General features: G+C 39.5%; 1 protein-coding gene across 13 annotated transcripts in view; it reads left to right on the forward strand.

Annotated features, from left to right (window-relative positions):
• The window catches only part of SHLD2 (shieldin complex subunit 2), a 111,139-nt gene that overhangs the window by 43,800 nt on the left and 49,797 nt on the right, over positions 1-17,542 (forward strand). The window contains exon 5 of one of the 13 annotated variants that reach the window (XM_061161971.1): positions 2,034-2,182. The exons of the other annotated variants lie outside the window; for them this stretch is intronic. The gene's annotated coding sequence lies outside the window, so the exon portion shown is untranslated. The remainder of the gene's footprint in view (positions 1-2,033; positions 2,183-17,542) is intronic. 13 annotated transcript variants of the gene reach the window in all.

The raw sequence follows: 17,542 nt of genomic DNA on the forward strand, positions 1-17,542 counted from the left end.
GGTGGAAACATTGCTTTTGTTGTTGTTCAGTCACTCAGTTGTGTCTGACTCTGTGACCCCATGGACTGCAGCACACCAGGCTTCCCTGTCCTTCCCCATCTCCTGGAGCTTGCTCAAACTCAAGTCCGTTGAGTTGGTGATACTATCCAACATTGCTAATGTACATTAGAAAAACAACTAGATAGTGATAGAACATATTCATGGATTGGAAGACTCAACATTATTAAGATGGAATTCTCTCTACAAGTAGATTCAGTTCAGTCTTCATTAACATCCTAATAAGCTTTTTTAAAAATAATTTTTATTTATTTACTGGCTGTGCTGGGTTTTTTTTTTAATTTATTTATTTTAGTTGGAGGCTAATTACTTTACAATATTGTAGTGGTTTTTATTGTGCTGGGTTTTTGTTGCTGCCTTTGCTTTTCTCTAATTGCGGTGAGCAACTACTCTTTAGTTGCTGTGCACAGGCTTCTCATTGTGGTGGCTTCTCGTGTCGCTGAGCACGGGCTGTAGATCTCAAGGGCTCAGTAGCTGCACTTCCTGGGCTTTAGAGGACAGGCTCAGTAACTGTGGCTCACAGGCTTAGGTGCTCCACAGCATGTGGGATTTTCTCAGCCGAGGGATCAAACCTGTATCTCTTACATTGGCAGGCAGCTTCTTTACCACTGAACCACCAGGGAAGCCGCAACATCCTAGTCAGCGTTGTTTACAGAATTAGATAAGATGATTCTACAAACTTACCAAGCTGTAAAGGAGTAAGAACAACCAACATAATTTTGAAAAACACAGTTGGAGGACTTCTGTTTCCTGACGTCAGGATTTTCCACAAAGCTACAGTAATCAAGACAGTGTTGGGGAATTCCCTGATAGTCCAGTGGTTAGGACTCCATGCTGTCACTGCCAAGGGTACAGATTTAATCCCTGGTTGGGGAACTAAGAGCCTGCCAGCTAAGGGGTGCAGCCAAAAAAAAAAAAAAAAGGGTAGTGTTGGCATAAAGTTAAACCTATAGATCAGTCATACATAATAGAGATCTGCAGTCAAATTCTCTACCCCTGAGCTATACCCCCTATAATAGAGATCTCAGAAATAGACTCATCCATTTTCCCATCAAAGTGCCAAGTCAGTCCAATGGGGGAAAAAAGACAAATGTGGCTCTAACTTGATATCTATATGGAAAACAAGGAGCTACCACCTTAACTCACTCCATGCAGAGAAACTATCAATAATTTGCAAAGGATCATATATCTAAAATGCAAAAGCAAAAATGATACAACTTCTGTATTATCTCTTACTTCATAACAATTACCCAGTACTTCCTGGCTTAAAGCAGCACATATTTATGTAACAATTACTCTGTGTCAGGAACGCAGGAGCAACTTAGCTAGGTAATTCCAGGACAGAGTCTCCCATAACATGGTAATCAAGATGTTAGTAAGACTGTAATCATCTGAAGACTTGACTGGGGCTTGAGAATCCCCTCCTGAGATGGCTTCTTTCCCATGGTTGCTGACTAGCGACCTCAGCTCTTACTGGCTGTTGGTAGGACTCAGTTCACCACTTGAACACATCCATAGGGCTGCTTGAGCACCCTCATAATATGGCAAGTGACTTCCCTCAGAGTAAGCGATCAAAGAGTGAGCACAGGGACGAAGTGGCATTGCCTTTTATGACAACCTCTTGGAAGTCACCATCACTTCTACCATATTCTTACTCACTGCTCCAACCCACATTTAGAAAATTAAGCCTCACCTCTTGAAGGAAAGAGTATCAAAACTTTGTGGACCTATTTTTAAAATGTCATAGCGTCTAGAAAAAAGAAAAGGAAATCATCCCTATGACCTTGAAGTATTTAAATATTTATTGAATAAGATCCTAAAAGAAAAAAAATATGTAAAAAAAAATGGATAAACTGGACGTCATCTAAATTAACACTTTAAATAATACCACTAAGAAAAAGAGTAGGTAATCCCAGAGTATGGAAAAAATATTTCCAGCATATCTCATATTTATTCATCAAAGGACTTTTTTCTAGGGTATGTAAAGAACTACAATAACCCATTAGGAAAATGAGGAAAAGAGGAATAATCCAGAAACAAAGACTTCCCCAAAGAGGACACTAATGATCAATAAGCACTTGCAGAGGTAGTCAACGTCACTTAGTCAAGAGGAAAATAATGCAAAGTAAGTTCATAATAAGATACCATTTTATACCCTCTAAAATGTCTAACAAAAGAAAGACTGAAGATGCTAAATATTGGGCATGAAGTGATACAACTAGAATTCATCCATTGCTGATGGGTGTGCAAAATGGAACAGCAACTTTGGAGAACTGTTTGCCATTGTCTTTAATTTTTAAAATATTTATTTATTTGCTGTGATAAGTCTTAATTATAGCACGTGGGATCTTTAGTTGTGCTGTATGAACTCTTAGTTGTGGCTTGTGGGATCTCATTCCTTAACCAGGGATGGAACCCGGGCCCCCTGCGTTGGTAGCTTGGAGTCTTAGCCACTGGATCACCAGGGAAAGTCCTGTTTGGCATTTTCTACTGAAGTTAAGTGCTTCCAGGTAGCTCAGTGGTAAAGAATCCACCTGCAGTGCAGGAGAGGTGGGTTGACCCTGGGTTGGTAAGATCCCATGGAGAAGGAAATGGCAACCCACTCCAGTATTCTTGCCTGGGAAATCCAATGGACAGAGGAGCCTGGCAGGCTACAGTCCATGGGGTCACAAAAGAGTCGGATAAGACTTAGTGACTAAACAATAACTGAAGTTAAACATGTAGTCATCCTATGATTTGGCAGTTCTACCCCTACATATTTAATGAAGGAAAATGAAAACAGCTGTCTACAAAATTATGAATTCAAGAATGTTCATAGCAGTCTTATTCATAAATGCTACCAACTGGAAACAACTGAAATGTTTGTTTACAAGGAAGTTTGTTAATAACTTGTGGTGTATTCACAGTACCCAGCATCTGATATGCCCAACAACACAGGTGAATCTCAAAACCATTGTTAAGTAAAAGAAACTAGACATAAATGAACATGTACTGTTTTGTTTATATGAAGTTCAAGAAAAAAACAAAACTCTTCTGTAGTGATAGAAATCAGAAGATAATTATAGATTGGAAAGGGAAGGAAGCTGTTTAGAAAGGGACATGAGAAAATTTCCTGAGGTCCATAGGAACGTTCTGTGTTTTGTTTTGTGTGATGGTTACATGGGTGTAGACAATTGTCAGTTGTCATCAAACGGAACTCTTAAGACTTGTGCCTGTTATTGAGTGTTTAATTATACTTCACATTTTAAAAATAGTAAACAAAAGTCTAGAGGAAGAATGTTTAAGGCTGAGGGGATGGTGCTGAGATATGCTTTGCGGGTATTTAAGGTCAAAGGAAGAAAGTGGTTCAGGTCAGGAAGATAACTCTGTCATCTGTGATTTGTTTCATTTACTCTGTATATTTTAACTTGCTAAGCAACAGGTTTTTATTTATTTATTAAATTTTTTTGGCTGAGTCACATCATGTGGGATCTTATTTCCCTGACTAGGGATCAAACCTGTGCCCCCTGCAATGGAAGCACCGAGTACTAACTGCTGGACCACCAGGGAATTCCCAGAAACAGGCTTTTAAATTTGAATATTTAATGTCTCCCCTTCATGGATCACAGCTTTGTCATGGCAAAGGGGCTTGTGGAACTCAGTGATGCTATGAGCCATGCCATGCAGGACCACTCAAGATGGACAGGTCATAGTGAAGAGTTCTGACAAAACATGGTACACTGGAGTAGAAAATGGCAATCCACTCCAGTATTCTTGCCTGAAGAACCCCATGGACCATATGAACTAGAGAGCTTCTTGATGAGGGTGAAAGAGGAGAGTGAAAAAGCTGGCTTGAAACTCAACATTCAAAAAATTAGACCATGGCATCTGATTAGGTCACTTCACAGAAAATAGATGGGGAAAAGTGGAAGCAGTGATAGATTTTATTTTCTTGGCCTCTAAAATCACTGCGGACAGTGACTGCAACCATGAAATTAAAAGATGCTAGCTCCTTGGAAGGAGAGCTATGACAGGCTATTATAAACCTAAACAGCATATTATAAAGCAGAGATATCACTTTGCCTCAGAAGTTCATATAATCAAACTGGTTTTTCCAATAGGTATGTACAGATATGAGAGTTGGCACGTGAAGAAGGCTGAGTGCCAAAGAACTGATGCTTTCTAATTGTGCTGGGGAAAACTCTTGAGAGTCTCTTGGACTACAAGGAGATCAAACCAGTCAATCCTAAAGGAAATCAACCCTGAATAGTCACTGGAAGGACTGATGCTGAAGCGGAAGCTCAAATACTTTGGCACCTGATGTGAAGAGCTGACTCACTGGAAAAGACTCTGATGCTGGGAGAGACTGAAGGCAAAAGGAGAAGGAGGCAACAGAGAATAAGATGGTTAGATAGCATCACTGACTCATTGGACATGAGTTTGAACAAACTCTGGGAGATAGAGGACAGAGGAGCCTGGTGTGCTGCAGTCCCTGGGATTGCCAAGAGTTGGACATGACTTAGGGACTGAACAACAACAAAAATTTAATGTCTTGGAAACTTATCCCATTGCTAGATGATTAAAGAGAGAGAGAGGGAAAGGGAGGGAGGGAGAGAGAGGGGAAGAATTTGTCAAATATGAAGGAAGCGATTTACCAGGGCAGAGGATGGGGGAGAGGTCCTCTCCAAAACCATATATTATTCACTTCATTATTAGATTTACAGTAAACCTTCTAAGTGGGATCCTTTGATAATGAAACTCCTTTGTATTGAAGTTCTGTTCTTTCCTTACCTTTCTACATTAGCCAGTGCTTTGTGAGTGTGTTTCAGATGATTACAATCCCAAAGGCAGTGCCAAAGAATGTTCAAACTACTGCACAATTGCACTCATCTCACACGCTAGCAAAATAATGCTCAAATTTCTTATGGCAGAAAGCGAAGAAGAACTAAAGAACCTCTCGATGAAAGTGAAAGAGGAGAGTGAAAAAGTTAGCTTAAAACTCAACATTCAAAAAACAAAGGTCATGGCATCTGGTCCCATCACTTCATGGCAAATAGAGAAACATTGGAAACTGTGGGAGACTATTTTTTTGGACTCCAAAATCACAGAAGATGGTGACTGCAGCCATGAAATTAAAAGATGCCTGCTCCTTGGAAGAAAAGCTATGACCAACCTAGACAGCATATTAAAAAGCAGACATTTCTTTGCCGAAAAAGGTCTGTCTAGCTGGTTTTTCCAGTAGTCATGTATGGATGTGAGAGTTGGACTATAAAGAAAGCTGACTGCTAAAGAATGGATACTTTTGATCTGTGGTGTTGGAGAAAACGCTTGAGAGTCCCTTAGACTGCAAGGAGATCAAACCACTCCATCCTAAAGGAAATCAGTCCTGAATATTCATTGGAAGGACTGATGTTGACGCTGAAACTCCAATACTTTGGCCACCTGATGCGAAGAACTGACTCACTGGAAAAGACCCTGATGCTGGGAAAGATGGAAGGCAGGAGAAGAAGGGGATGACTGAGGATGAAATGGTTGGATGGCATCACCAACTCAATGGACATGAGCTTGAACAAGCTCCGGGAGTTGGTGATGGACAGGGAAGCCTGACGTGCTGCAGTCCATGGGGTTGCAAAGAGTCAGACATGACTGAGCTACTGAACTGAACTGACTTCATCTGATTCAGTGGCAGTGTTCAGGCTTGGATTCTGGCTCTACAGTTGTGCACAGTCCAGAGAAGCTGTGTGGTATACTGGGTAAGAACTAGGCTCTGCAGTTTGATTTCCTGCATTCCAGTCTTGGCTCCACTGCCTGCAAACTGTGTGACCTGGGGCAAGTTCCTTTAACTCCTATAAACCTGTTTTCTGAGGGGGCAATAGGATAAGAAGGAAAGCAATTAGGTTATTGCAAATAATCCAAATGCTCATTTGAACAAGGGCAGGAGCAGAAGGTGGAGAAAAGTGGTCAAGTTCTGAATGAATTTTAAAGGTAGGACTAAAAGGATTTGATGACAAATTCAAAGAATGAGAAAAAGAGAGCAGGCAGTGAGGACACCGAAGTGTTTGGCTTGAGGAACTGAGAGAGTGGAGTTGGCCTGTGCTAAGATGAACACAGACATTTTACAAAGGAATGTCAAGGCTGAAGTTGCAAAGTGTTTTTGTTGTCGTTGTGTCTTGATTTCGTTCGGTTTTTCATCTTTTTTAGGTGATGGGTGGAGGTGAGAGCAAGCACAGGTTTTGTCAGGCAGGCCCCTGGGACACATGTTATGCTTGAGATCTTTATTACTAATCATTACAGTTCAGTCCTTTTGCTATTACATGGTGTAATAGGGACAAAGGGAATGTAGTGTGATATTTTAGATTTCGTCCTTTGACTTTGCTTAGGAAGAGTGATTCTTCCTAAGTTGACATCTTGCTGTCTGAGATGTTTTCTAGGAAGAGTGGATCCAAAAGATGTTATTTGTCTTGAGACTCATTACCCAGAAACTGAAGCTAGTTTCTTTAGTTGTCAAACAGGTTAATTCTGTTTTCTACTTCATTTAATTCTTATCTCTGTTGTGTGATTCTTAAATGCATATTATACTTTTTAGATACAATTCAACCTTATTTCTACTAGTATTTTATTTTTAAAGCCTTTTGGGGGGGTGGAGGCGGGCTGGTTTTCTTTTTTTGGCTGCCCAGTGAGGCATGTGGATTCAGGATCTTAGTTCACCAGCCAGGGATTCAACCTATTTTCCCTGCAATTACAGCTCGGAATCCTAACCACTGGACCACTGGGGAATTCCCTCCTTAAAATCTTTTTACAGGGAAACGGAACAGAGTGTTTCTCTCTACTTCTTAAGTCCTTCCTAACTATTGTTTTAATGTTTTTGATAAAATGTACTAGCAGGCACACTCTTCACTAATAGGACATTTATTCATGTATTTATATGGTTCTTAACTAGAATACTATGTAATTTATTTCTAAACTGAGACATTTTTAAGAGTGAGAAGGGAAACTGATGGAATAGGACTTCAGGATAGCTGTGCTTAAACTAGGACTGTACTGGGCAGATCAGCATGTCTGGTTACCCTGTTCTTAAGGCAGAAGAACAGCTAGAATAGGGTCATTTCCTGTTTAAATACTTACAGGGAGAAGGCAAATGCCTGGAATAGGGGCTGGGAGGGAGAAATTCCCGCTGCATTGCAAGCAGGTCTAAGAGGTTCACTGTGCTGTACTAATCTTAGGGTATCTCAGGTGGTGATAAGAGCATAAGTACAAATCTCTCACTTGAAAAACCAAAGGCTGTTGCAAAGGAAATGAGAGCATACGCAAAAAGGTTTAAGAAATCAATTGTCTGCTTAAAGATTTGTTTTAGTAGTTATTATTTTAGATACAAGAATGAGTAATAACTTTTTAAAAAATAAATTTTTATTATTTATTTTTGATTGTTCTGGGTCTTCTTTGCTGCATGGACTATCTAGTTGCAGTGAGTGGAGGCTACTCTCTGGTTGTGGTGCGAGGGCTTCTTGTTGTGGTGGCTTCTCTTGTTGCAGAGCACGGGCTGTAGGGCACTCGGGCTTCAACACTTGCTGCGCATGGGCTCAGTAGTTACAGCTTCCAGGCTCTGGAGTGGCGGCACCGTAGTTGTGGCACATGGGCTTAGCTGCTCAGAGGCACGTGGGATCTTCCCAGATGAGGGATCCGATCCGTGTCTCCTGCACTGGCAGGTGAATTCTGTACCACTGAGCCACCAGGGAAGCCCCAAGAATGAGTATTTGCTTTAAACTTCAATTGGTTTTGTTTTTGAGGGACAAATAGTGTATCTTACAACCTTTGATAGATGACATGAAATGTGGCAACTATCATTTTAAGTAGGAAACTCAGATGCTGGCATTTAGTAATTATTGGTTATTTGTAATAGTAAAGACCCCTTCATCAATTACATCAATTACAAATTGATGATCAATTACAAATCAATTACAATTACATACAATTACAAATCAATTACAAATACATCAATTACAATTGTCCTGGTGAAGAAGGGGCTTGCATAACTCAATGAAGCTATGAACTGTGCTATGCAGGGCCACCCAAGATGGATGGATCATAGTGGAGATTTCTGACATTGTGGTCCACTGGAGGAGGGAATGGCAAACCGCTCCAGTATTCTTGCTGTGGGAACCCCATGAACAGGATGAAAAGGCAAGAAGACATGACAGTGGAAGATGAACCACCCAGGTTGGAAGGTGTCCAGTATGGTGCTGGGTAAGAGTGGAGGGCAATTACTAATAACTCCAGAAAGAATGAAGTGGCCGGGCCAAAGTGAAAGTGATGCTCAGTTGTGGGTGTGTCTGGTGGTGAAAATAAAATCTGATGCTGAAAAGAACAATATTGCATAAGAACCTGGAGTGTCAGGTCCATGAATCAAGATAAATTGGATGAGGTCAAGTAGGAGATGGCAAGAGTAAAAATCGACGTCTTAGAAATTAGTGAACTGAAATGGATGGGAATGGGAAAATTTAATTCAGGTGACCATTATATTTACTACTGTGGGCAAGAATCCCTTAGAAGAAATGGAGTAACCCTCATAGTCAATAAGAGAGTCCAAAATGCAATCTCAAAAATGACAGAATGATCTCAGTTTGTTTACAAGGAAAACCATTCAACATCACAGTAATCCAAGACTATGCCCCAACTGCTGATGTTGAAGAAGCTGAAGTTGACCAGTTCTGTGAAGACCTACAAGATCTTCTAGAACCAACACCAAAAAAAAAAAAAAAAAAAAAGATGTCTTTTTCATTATAGGTGATTGGAATGCAAAAGTAGGAAGTCCAGAGATACCTGGAGTAACAGGCAAGTTTGGCACTGGAGTATAAAATGAAGCAGGGCAAAGGCTGACAGAGTTTTGTCAAGAGAACACATGGGACATAGCAAACACCCTTTTCCAGCAACACAAGAGGCACCTCTATAGTTTGTCAATACTGAAATCTGATTATATTCTTTACAGCCAAAGATGGAGAAGCTCTATACAGTCAGCAAAAACAAGATTGGGAGCTGACTGTGGCTCAGGTCATGAGCTCCTTGTTGCAAAATTCAGGCTGAAATTGAAGAAAGTAGGGAAAAACACTAGGCCATTCAGGTATGACCTAAATCACATGCCTTATATGATCATACAGTGGAAGTGACACATAAATTCAAGGGAATAGATCTGATAGACAGGGTGCCTGAAGAACTATGGACAGAGGCTTGTAACACTGTACAGGAGGCAGTGACCAAAACCATCCCAAAGAAAAAGAAATGCAAGAAGGGAAAGTTGTTGTCTGAGGAGGCTTTACAAATAGCTGAGGAAAGAAGAGAAGCAAAAAGCAAGGGAGAAAAGGAAAGATATACCCAACTGAATGCAGAGTTCCAGAGAATAGCAAGGGGAGATAAGAAAGCCTTCCTCAGTGATCAATGCAAAGAAATAGAGGAAAACAATGAAATGGGAAAGTCTAGAGATCTCTTCAAGAAAATTAGAGGTACCAAGGGAACATTTCATGCAAAGAGGGCATAATAAAGGACAGAAATGGTATGGACCTAACAGAAGCAGAAAATATTAAGAAGAGATGGCAAGAATACACAGACGAACTATACAAAAAAGATCTTCATGACCCAGATAGCTATGATGGGTGTCATCACTCTGGAGTGTGATCACATCCTAAAGTGTGAAGTCAAGTGGGCCTTAGGAAGCATTGCTTGTGTGCTAAATCGCTTCAGTGGTGTCCGACTCTTTGCAACCCTATGGACTGTAGCCCACCACGCTCCTCTGTCCATGGGATTCTCCAAGCAAGAATACTGGAATAGGTTGTCATGCCCTTCTCCAGGGAATCTTCCCAACCCAGGGATTGAACCCATGTCTCTTATATCTCCTGCATTGGCAGGCCAGTTCTTTGCTACTGGCACCACATGGGAAGCGCCTAGGAAGCGTTACTACAGACAGAGCTAGTGGAGGTGATGGAGTTCCAGCTGAGCTGTTTTAAATCCAGAAAGATGATCCTGTTAAAGCACTGCACTCAATAGGCCAGCAAATTTGGAAAATATAGCAGTGGCCACAGAACTGGAAAAGGTCAGTTTTCATTCCAGTCCCAAAGAAGAGCAGTGCCAGAGCATTTTTGAACTACTGGACAATAGAGCTCATTTTGCATGCTAGTAAGGTTATGCTCAAAATCCTTCAAGGTAGGCTTCAGCAATACATGAACAGAGAGTACATCATGTGAAATTCATCCAGAGTACTGGGTGAATCACAAGCTGGAATCAAGACTGCCTGGAGGGATATCAATAGATATGCAGATGATACCACTCTAATGGCAGAAAGTGAAAAGGAGCTAAAGAGCCTCTTGATGAGGGTGAAAGAAGACAGTGAAAAAGCTAGCTTAAACTTCAGCATTCAAAATGCTAAGATCTTGGCATCTGTCCCATCACTTCATGGCAAAGAGAAAGGGAAAAAGTGGAAACAGTGACATATTTTATTTTCTTGGGCTCCAAAATCACTCTGGATGGTGACTGCAGCCACAAAATGAAAAGCCGCTTGCTCCTTGGAAGAAGAACTGGTGGTGGTGGTTTAGTCGCTAAGTTGCATCTGACTCTTGCGACCCCATGGACTGTAGCCTGCCAGGCTCCTCTGTCCATGGAATTCTCCAGGCAAGAATACTGGAGTGGGTTGCCGTTTCCTTCTCCAGGGGATCTTCCTGACCCAGGAATCAAACCTGGGTCTCCTGCATTGCAGGCAGATTCTTTACTGACTAAGCCATGAGGGAAGCAGAGCTATGATAAACCTAAACAGCATATTAGAACGCAGTGACATCACTTTGCTGACAAAGATCCATATAGTCAAAGCTACGGGTTTTCCAGGAGTTATGTATGGATATGAGAGTTGGACCATAAAGAAGGCTGAACCCCGAAGATTTGATTCTTTTGAATTACGGTGCTGGAGAAGATTCTTGAGAGGCCCTTGGACTGCAAGGAGATCAAACCAGTCAATCCTATAGGAAATCAACCCTAAATATTCATTGGAAGGACTGATGTTGAAGCTCCAATACTTTGGACACCTGATGCGAAGAGCTGACTCTTTGGAAAAGACCCTCATGCAGGGAAAGATTGAAGGCAAAAGGAGAAGAGGGTGGCAGAGGATGAGATTGTTAGATAGCATCATCGAACTCAGTGGACATGAGTTTGAGCAAACTCTGGGAGATAGTGAAGGACAGGGAAGCCTGGCATGCTGCAGTCCATGGGGTCACAGAAGTTCAGACAGGACTTAGTGGCTGAACGACAACAGCAAAGAGTAAATAGTTCAGCATGAATGTACATGGTGTGTGGGTTGCTAGTACTCAGTTATTAGCATGGTGTATTAAGATAAGTTCAATTGATTGACTGGAGTTAAAGAATAGAAGAATTATTTATTTTTTAGCACCACAGTATCAGTCACTCTGGAGAACACATAGAAACTGTAACAACTGTTTCTAACTTCAAGATAAATAGTAGTAAACCAAATACTGTTTTTTTAAAAAACAAATTAAAGCAAAATCTTTCCATATATAAGTTAGTCTCCTTGTTTTATGTATCAGTATATTTAGGAAAAGTTTTTGTAATAATACATATCTTCATGACTTTAAGTGGCTATATAGTTTGGCTTTGTATAGATGTGCCATAATTTATTTATCGAACCTCAGTCAATGAACGTTTTCGTCACTTTTCTAACATTTTACATGGTACTGCTGTGAACATCCTTGTAGCTAAATCTGTTAGAGTGTGCACAATATTTTCCTCTTTAGGTTAAATCCCTATAAGTGATGCTGAACAGGGCCCTATGGGACTCCTGGGCACAGAGGTCATTTTGTCCCCTGTTTCTTAGAAGGCTTCCCAGGTGGCACTAGTGGTAAAGAATCTGCCAGCAGTGCAGGAGACCCAGGTTCTATTCCTGGGTTGAGAAGATCCCCTAGAGAAGGGACTGGCAACCCACTCCAGTATTCTTGCCTGGAGAACCCCATGGACAGAGGAGCCTGGTGAACTACAATACAGTCCATGGGATCTCAGAGTCAGACACGACTTAGTGACTAACACTTACAGTTTTCTTATAGGCAAAATTCCACCCTCCCTGACCTTCTCTCAGTTCCAAATGGCTGAACAGTTGCTAATCGAAGGAGGAACAGCAGTGAAACCACCTGAGGCAAGATTAAAGGACCAGAGAGGCTCATCAAGATTAGGAGGCTAGGTCACCTAAGGCCCTGCACAGACCATAATCTTGTCAGCAGCCCCACCTTTTTGAAACTTTGAAGAAAGAATAGACTATTGGCTAAAGCTGCTGCCTGCAATGCGGGAGACCTGGGTTCAATCCCTGGGTCGGGAAGAGCCCCTGGAGAAGGAAATGGCAACCCACTCCAGTACTCTTGCCTGGAGAATCCCATGGACAGAGGAGCCTGGTAGGCTACAGTCCAGGGGGTCGCAAAGAGTCAGACATGACTGAGTGACTTCACTTTCACTTTTCACATAAACTTTCCATACTCACCAGGGAGAGGGAGCACAGTTCCTGAGGCACTCACTAGCCGACTGCGTTTCCCCTTTGCCTGGCAGAGTAATAAAGCCATGCTTTCCTTCTCCTCCATAACTGTCTCCGTATTTCTGTTTGGCAGTGGTGCACAGAGAGCCAAGATTTCGGCAACAGATACAAAAAAATAGTGAATTTTGAATTACATTTGGATTAAAATCCTTAACATATGAGGAGTATGAGAGAACAGACACACAAGGAAATAGAAAAATGGGTTAAGAAGATAACCAGGTTTATAGCACAAAGGGATACAGAATTTTAAGACTTTCAACATACATTGCCATATTCCCCTCCAGAAAAGATTTTATCAGTATAAGTTATTTTGCTATACCCTTGTACCTTTTTCATGAATGTTTGCTTGTTTGATAGCCAGAAATGTTTTCTTATTAATTTATGATTTTTTATTTAATTTTATTAGAAGAACGAATGTTTTGTTTTTAACCATGCATTTTTTTCTGCACTATAAACCTGGTTATCTTCTTATTTTCTATTTCTTTGTGTGTCTGTTCTCTCATACTCCTCATATATTAAGGATTTTAATCCAAATGTAATTCAAAATTCACTGTTTTTTCAGTTTGGAAATAATTAAGGAAATGCAAATGAAACACCAGTGAAGTACCTTTGTACCCTCACTAGTAATTTCACTAGTAAAATTACTTTTTAATATGCTAACAAATTTGTGGTGAGATGGAACTCATGGCCATTGTTTGGGACATTATAAACTGTCCATTTCTTTTGCACACAGTGAGATAATATTAAGAACTATAACAATATATGTCATCTTTGACCCAATAATTGCATGCCTGGACATTTATCACAAGAAAATAATTGAAAAGTAATTGAAAATAATTGAAAAGTAATGGAAAATAATTGAAAAGTAATTAAATTTCTCAAATTATTTATTGCAGCAATGGCTGTAATAGTGATAAGTTAGAAAGAAATGAGTGAAGTAGAGAGTAATGGTGAACTAAATTAGATTCATCATGAAAATATCAAGCTAGCATTAAAAGTGATTAGGAAGTTATAGGTTGACATAAAAGAGAGTAGCCTTACATGGATTAAAGTAAAATACACAGTTATAGCAATTTTATGGTTACAGCTGTGTAAGAATACACATTAAAAGCAAAGCCCTGAAATACAGTGGTTTGGTTTTTATATATCACTAAGCATGTATGTATAGAGTTTCCAGTGTTTAGTTCGTTGAATAAATACTCTTGTGCCCATCTCACAGCAACAATGTAAGAAAGGGATTGATGTTATTCTCATTTGATAGATAAGGAAGCAGTTATCACTGGACATGTAAAGAAATGTATTTTTTTGTTAGGGATGTTTTCAACTGTATACAGAAATATAAAGAATATATCATGTAGCTTCAACCATTTCAAGTTGCAGAGTATGGTTTTAACCCAAATCTATCTTACTGTAAAACCCACGCTTTTAATTATTACAGTCCTGTGCTACCTCTTCACTTTGTCATTTGATACTTTTGGGTAGTTTTGTGATGCTTGTATTTTTGGTAAAATGGATGTGGTAAGGCATTCTAACGGTGAGTTTATAAGCTGGTGGTAAGATGGAGAAAGCACTCCCTTTTAACTGCTTATATTTTGTAACAAGCGTTTCTAGTTGTAGTGTTGTACAAAGACAAACTTACTGATACATGGTTCATCCTGTTTTATAAATCTTTGACCCATTCATTAGACTCTGACCACTCTAAAGATAAAGGACTGTGGTTGCATTGGTCTTTCTGACTGAAATGGCCTTCTGCCGATTGAGAAATTGTATAATTATTAACTATGGTAATGGATATGTACTTGCAAGTTTCATCTGGTATCTTAATGAGCTTTAACCCTCGGAGTCCACCCAAGCATTATCCAAGAATCATTGAAATGTATCAGTGGTCACAACTTAACTCTTCCGTCCATGTATATTTGCTCTGATAAATATTTTGTTTCCCTCTGCCCTCACTACATCCCATCCCCCTGTTCACAGACTCCAACTCCTATAAATCAGAGGAGTTAGTAGCTACAGCCTTAGCTGTAAAGACTTATTATTTCTTTTGGAAAAAAATTTACTCTTTTGCATTAACAGGACCATACTTTCTAGTCAGTTTGTTTGTTTGTTTTTGATGGGGGAAGCAGGGGTCCCACACATACAGGGGTGTATATTTAGACAAATGAGCGATGGCATACTAAATAATTGTTATGTACAGATAACCTTGTGTTTTATTGAGTTGTAATCTGCTGTGGGCCTGTTTTGTACCGAGAGGTCTCGTCTGAACTCTCAGGACTGCTTTGTATCAGCCCTGGGTGCTTCAGTGACTTCCCCTGCCTAGAGGGCAAGGAAAGCTCTGAATCTGGGAATCTGCAGCCTCTGGGCTCATAACCTTCAACCCTACCAAACTTGAATCCATGGACTGTGTAATCTAGTCTGGGTATAGAGTCATTTAGTCAGATTTTCCCTTCAAGAAAGAGACTAAATAGAACATTGCTTTCTTTTTTAAATTGAAGTATAGTTGATGTAAAATCTATATGTTTCATGTGTACCACATAGCAATTCATAATTTTTAAAGATTTTATTCCATTTATAGTCATTAAAAAATACTGGCTATATTCCCTGTGTTATATCCTTGTAGCTGATTTATTTTATTTTATACTGTTATCTTGCCCTCTCCCTTCCCACTTGCTACTGGTAACCACTAGTTTGTTCTCTATATCTGTTGAGTCTGTTTCTTTTTTGTTACATTCATTAGTATGTTTAGTTTTTAGATTCCACATATAAGTTACATCATATAATATTTGTCTTTCTCTGACTTCACTTAGCATGATATCCTCCAGGTCCATCATGTTGTTTCAAATAGCAAACTTTTTAAAAATGGCTGAGTAGTATCCTATTGTGTATATAATATATACCATATCTTCTTTATACATTCATGTGTTGATGGACACTAAGGTTGCTTCCATATCTTGGCTATGGTAAATAATGCTGCTTTGAGCATTGGGGTGCAGCTATCTTTTTGAATTATTTTTTTTGTTTTTTACGTATATATCCAGGAGTGGAATTGCTGGGTCAAGTGGTAGTTCTCTTTTTAGGTTTCTGAGAAACCTCCATAAGAACACTGCTTTTTTTTTTTTTTAAATCTACTGTGGTTGTATCAGATATCATGATACTAGAAATAAAAGTCTGATATTAGGGAGAATGGTTGGTTCAATATAGACTGGTAAAACATGATTGGATATTTAGTAGTAAAATGAATGCAGTTGGCTGGAATTCGGCAATGTTGTAGGGAAGGAAAAGATGAGATGACCCAAGGAAAAAGAGAGAGAAAGAAAAATCAAAGAAGTAGAAGAATTATTTAGGAAAGAGTAGTGTTCTAGAAATTAAGGAAAGACTTTCACAATTGAAGTGGCGAAGTACTGTGGATACTTAATTGACAATTTGTACTTCACTGTTGTCTTCACAGAGATAGGAAATAGAAGTCAGATTGCAGGACATTTAGGGGAAAAAGTTAAGTGAGGACCTAGGAGCAGTGAGTGCCTTACACCCTTTAAACATTTTGGAGATTACATATAGCAGGTCTGTCCCTTGAATAACATAGCTAAGGCTGCTTCACTGGCTCCTGTTTTGGGTGGGGAGAAGGATGTCTTGGGACTATATTGTACTACTTTTTTATGAATATTATTTAAATATGGTTTCAAAATTTGGTCACTAACCATAGTCCAGTGAGCCTATGAAAAAATGCAGGTAATAGACAGTCCTACTTGGGTCGATTTGCCCCAGGCTTCTCCCTCTTAGGGACACCCTGCATGTATTTCTGTGATAGTTCAGTATCTCAATTTTACAATTGTCAATTTAGCTCTCCCATTAAAATATAAGCTCCTTAAAGCTCTTTGTTGTTGTTGAATTCCCAGTACTTATCATGATGCCTGACACATACTACTATTTGTTAAGTGAATAAATGAATAAATCAATAGTTTTCTGTGTTTTTTTTTTAAGCAGAAAAGTATTCTAATTTGATAATTTCACAGAATCAAAAAAGTAGAATGTTTCAGGAAAGAGGAATTGATAACCAATTACAAATGGCAGTAAGATGGGGGTTAAAAACTGATCTTCAGATTTGGCTATTAGGGGTCATTGGTTTCCATAGTAAAAAGGGTTATACAAAATGATTGAAGTAAGAGCCATTTTAAGTGGATTGAAGAGTAAATGGGAAGTGAGAACAAAGAAACAATATGGAAGCTTGTTTTTTTATTTTTTTAAATTTATTTATTTTTAATTGAAGGATAATTGCTTTACAGAATTTTGTTTTTTTCTGTCAAACCTCAGTATGAATCAGCCAAAGATATAATTAGTTGAAGCTAAAGGGAAGAAACTGTTGGAGACAAATCCAAAGATTCGAGAGAGGGAAGTTCATTAGCATAGTAATTTTATGTATTTGATTTGAAGATATCTAAGTGTTTCTACACAGAACTATACAAAAAAGATCCTCACGACCCAGATAATCACAATGGTATGCTCACTCACCTAGACCCAGACATCCTGGAATGCGAAGTCAAGCGGGCCTTAGGAAGCATCACTATGAACAAAGCTAGTTGAGGTGATGGAATATCAGTTGAGCTATTTCAAATCCAAAAAGATGATGCTGTGAAAGTGCTGCACTCAATATGCCAGCAAATTTGGAAAACTCAGCAGTGGCCACAGGACTGGAAAAGGTCTGTTTTCATTCCAATCCCAAAGAAAGGCAATGCCAAAGAACACTCAAACTACCACACAATTGCACTCATCTCACATGCGGGTAAAGTAATGCTCAAAATTCTCCAAGCCAGGCTTCAACAGTACGTGAACCGTGATCTTCCAAATGTTCAAGCTGGATTTAGAAAAAGGCAGAGGAACCAGAGATCAGATTGCCAACATCTACTGGATCATTGAAAAAGCAAGAGAGTTCCA

Source organism: Dama dama, chromosome 15 (genome assembly GCF_033118175.1).
Source record: "Dama dama isolate Ldn47 chromosome 15, ASM3311817v1, whole genome shotgun sequence".
Taxonomy (NCBI): Eukaryota; Metazoa; Chordata; class Mammalia; order Artiodactyla; family Cervidae; genus Dama; species Dama dama.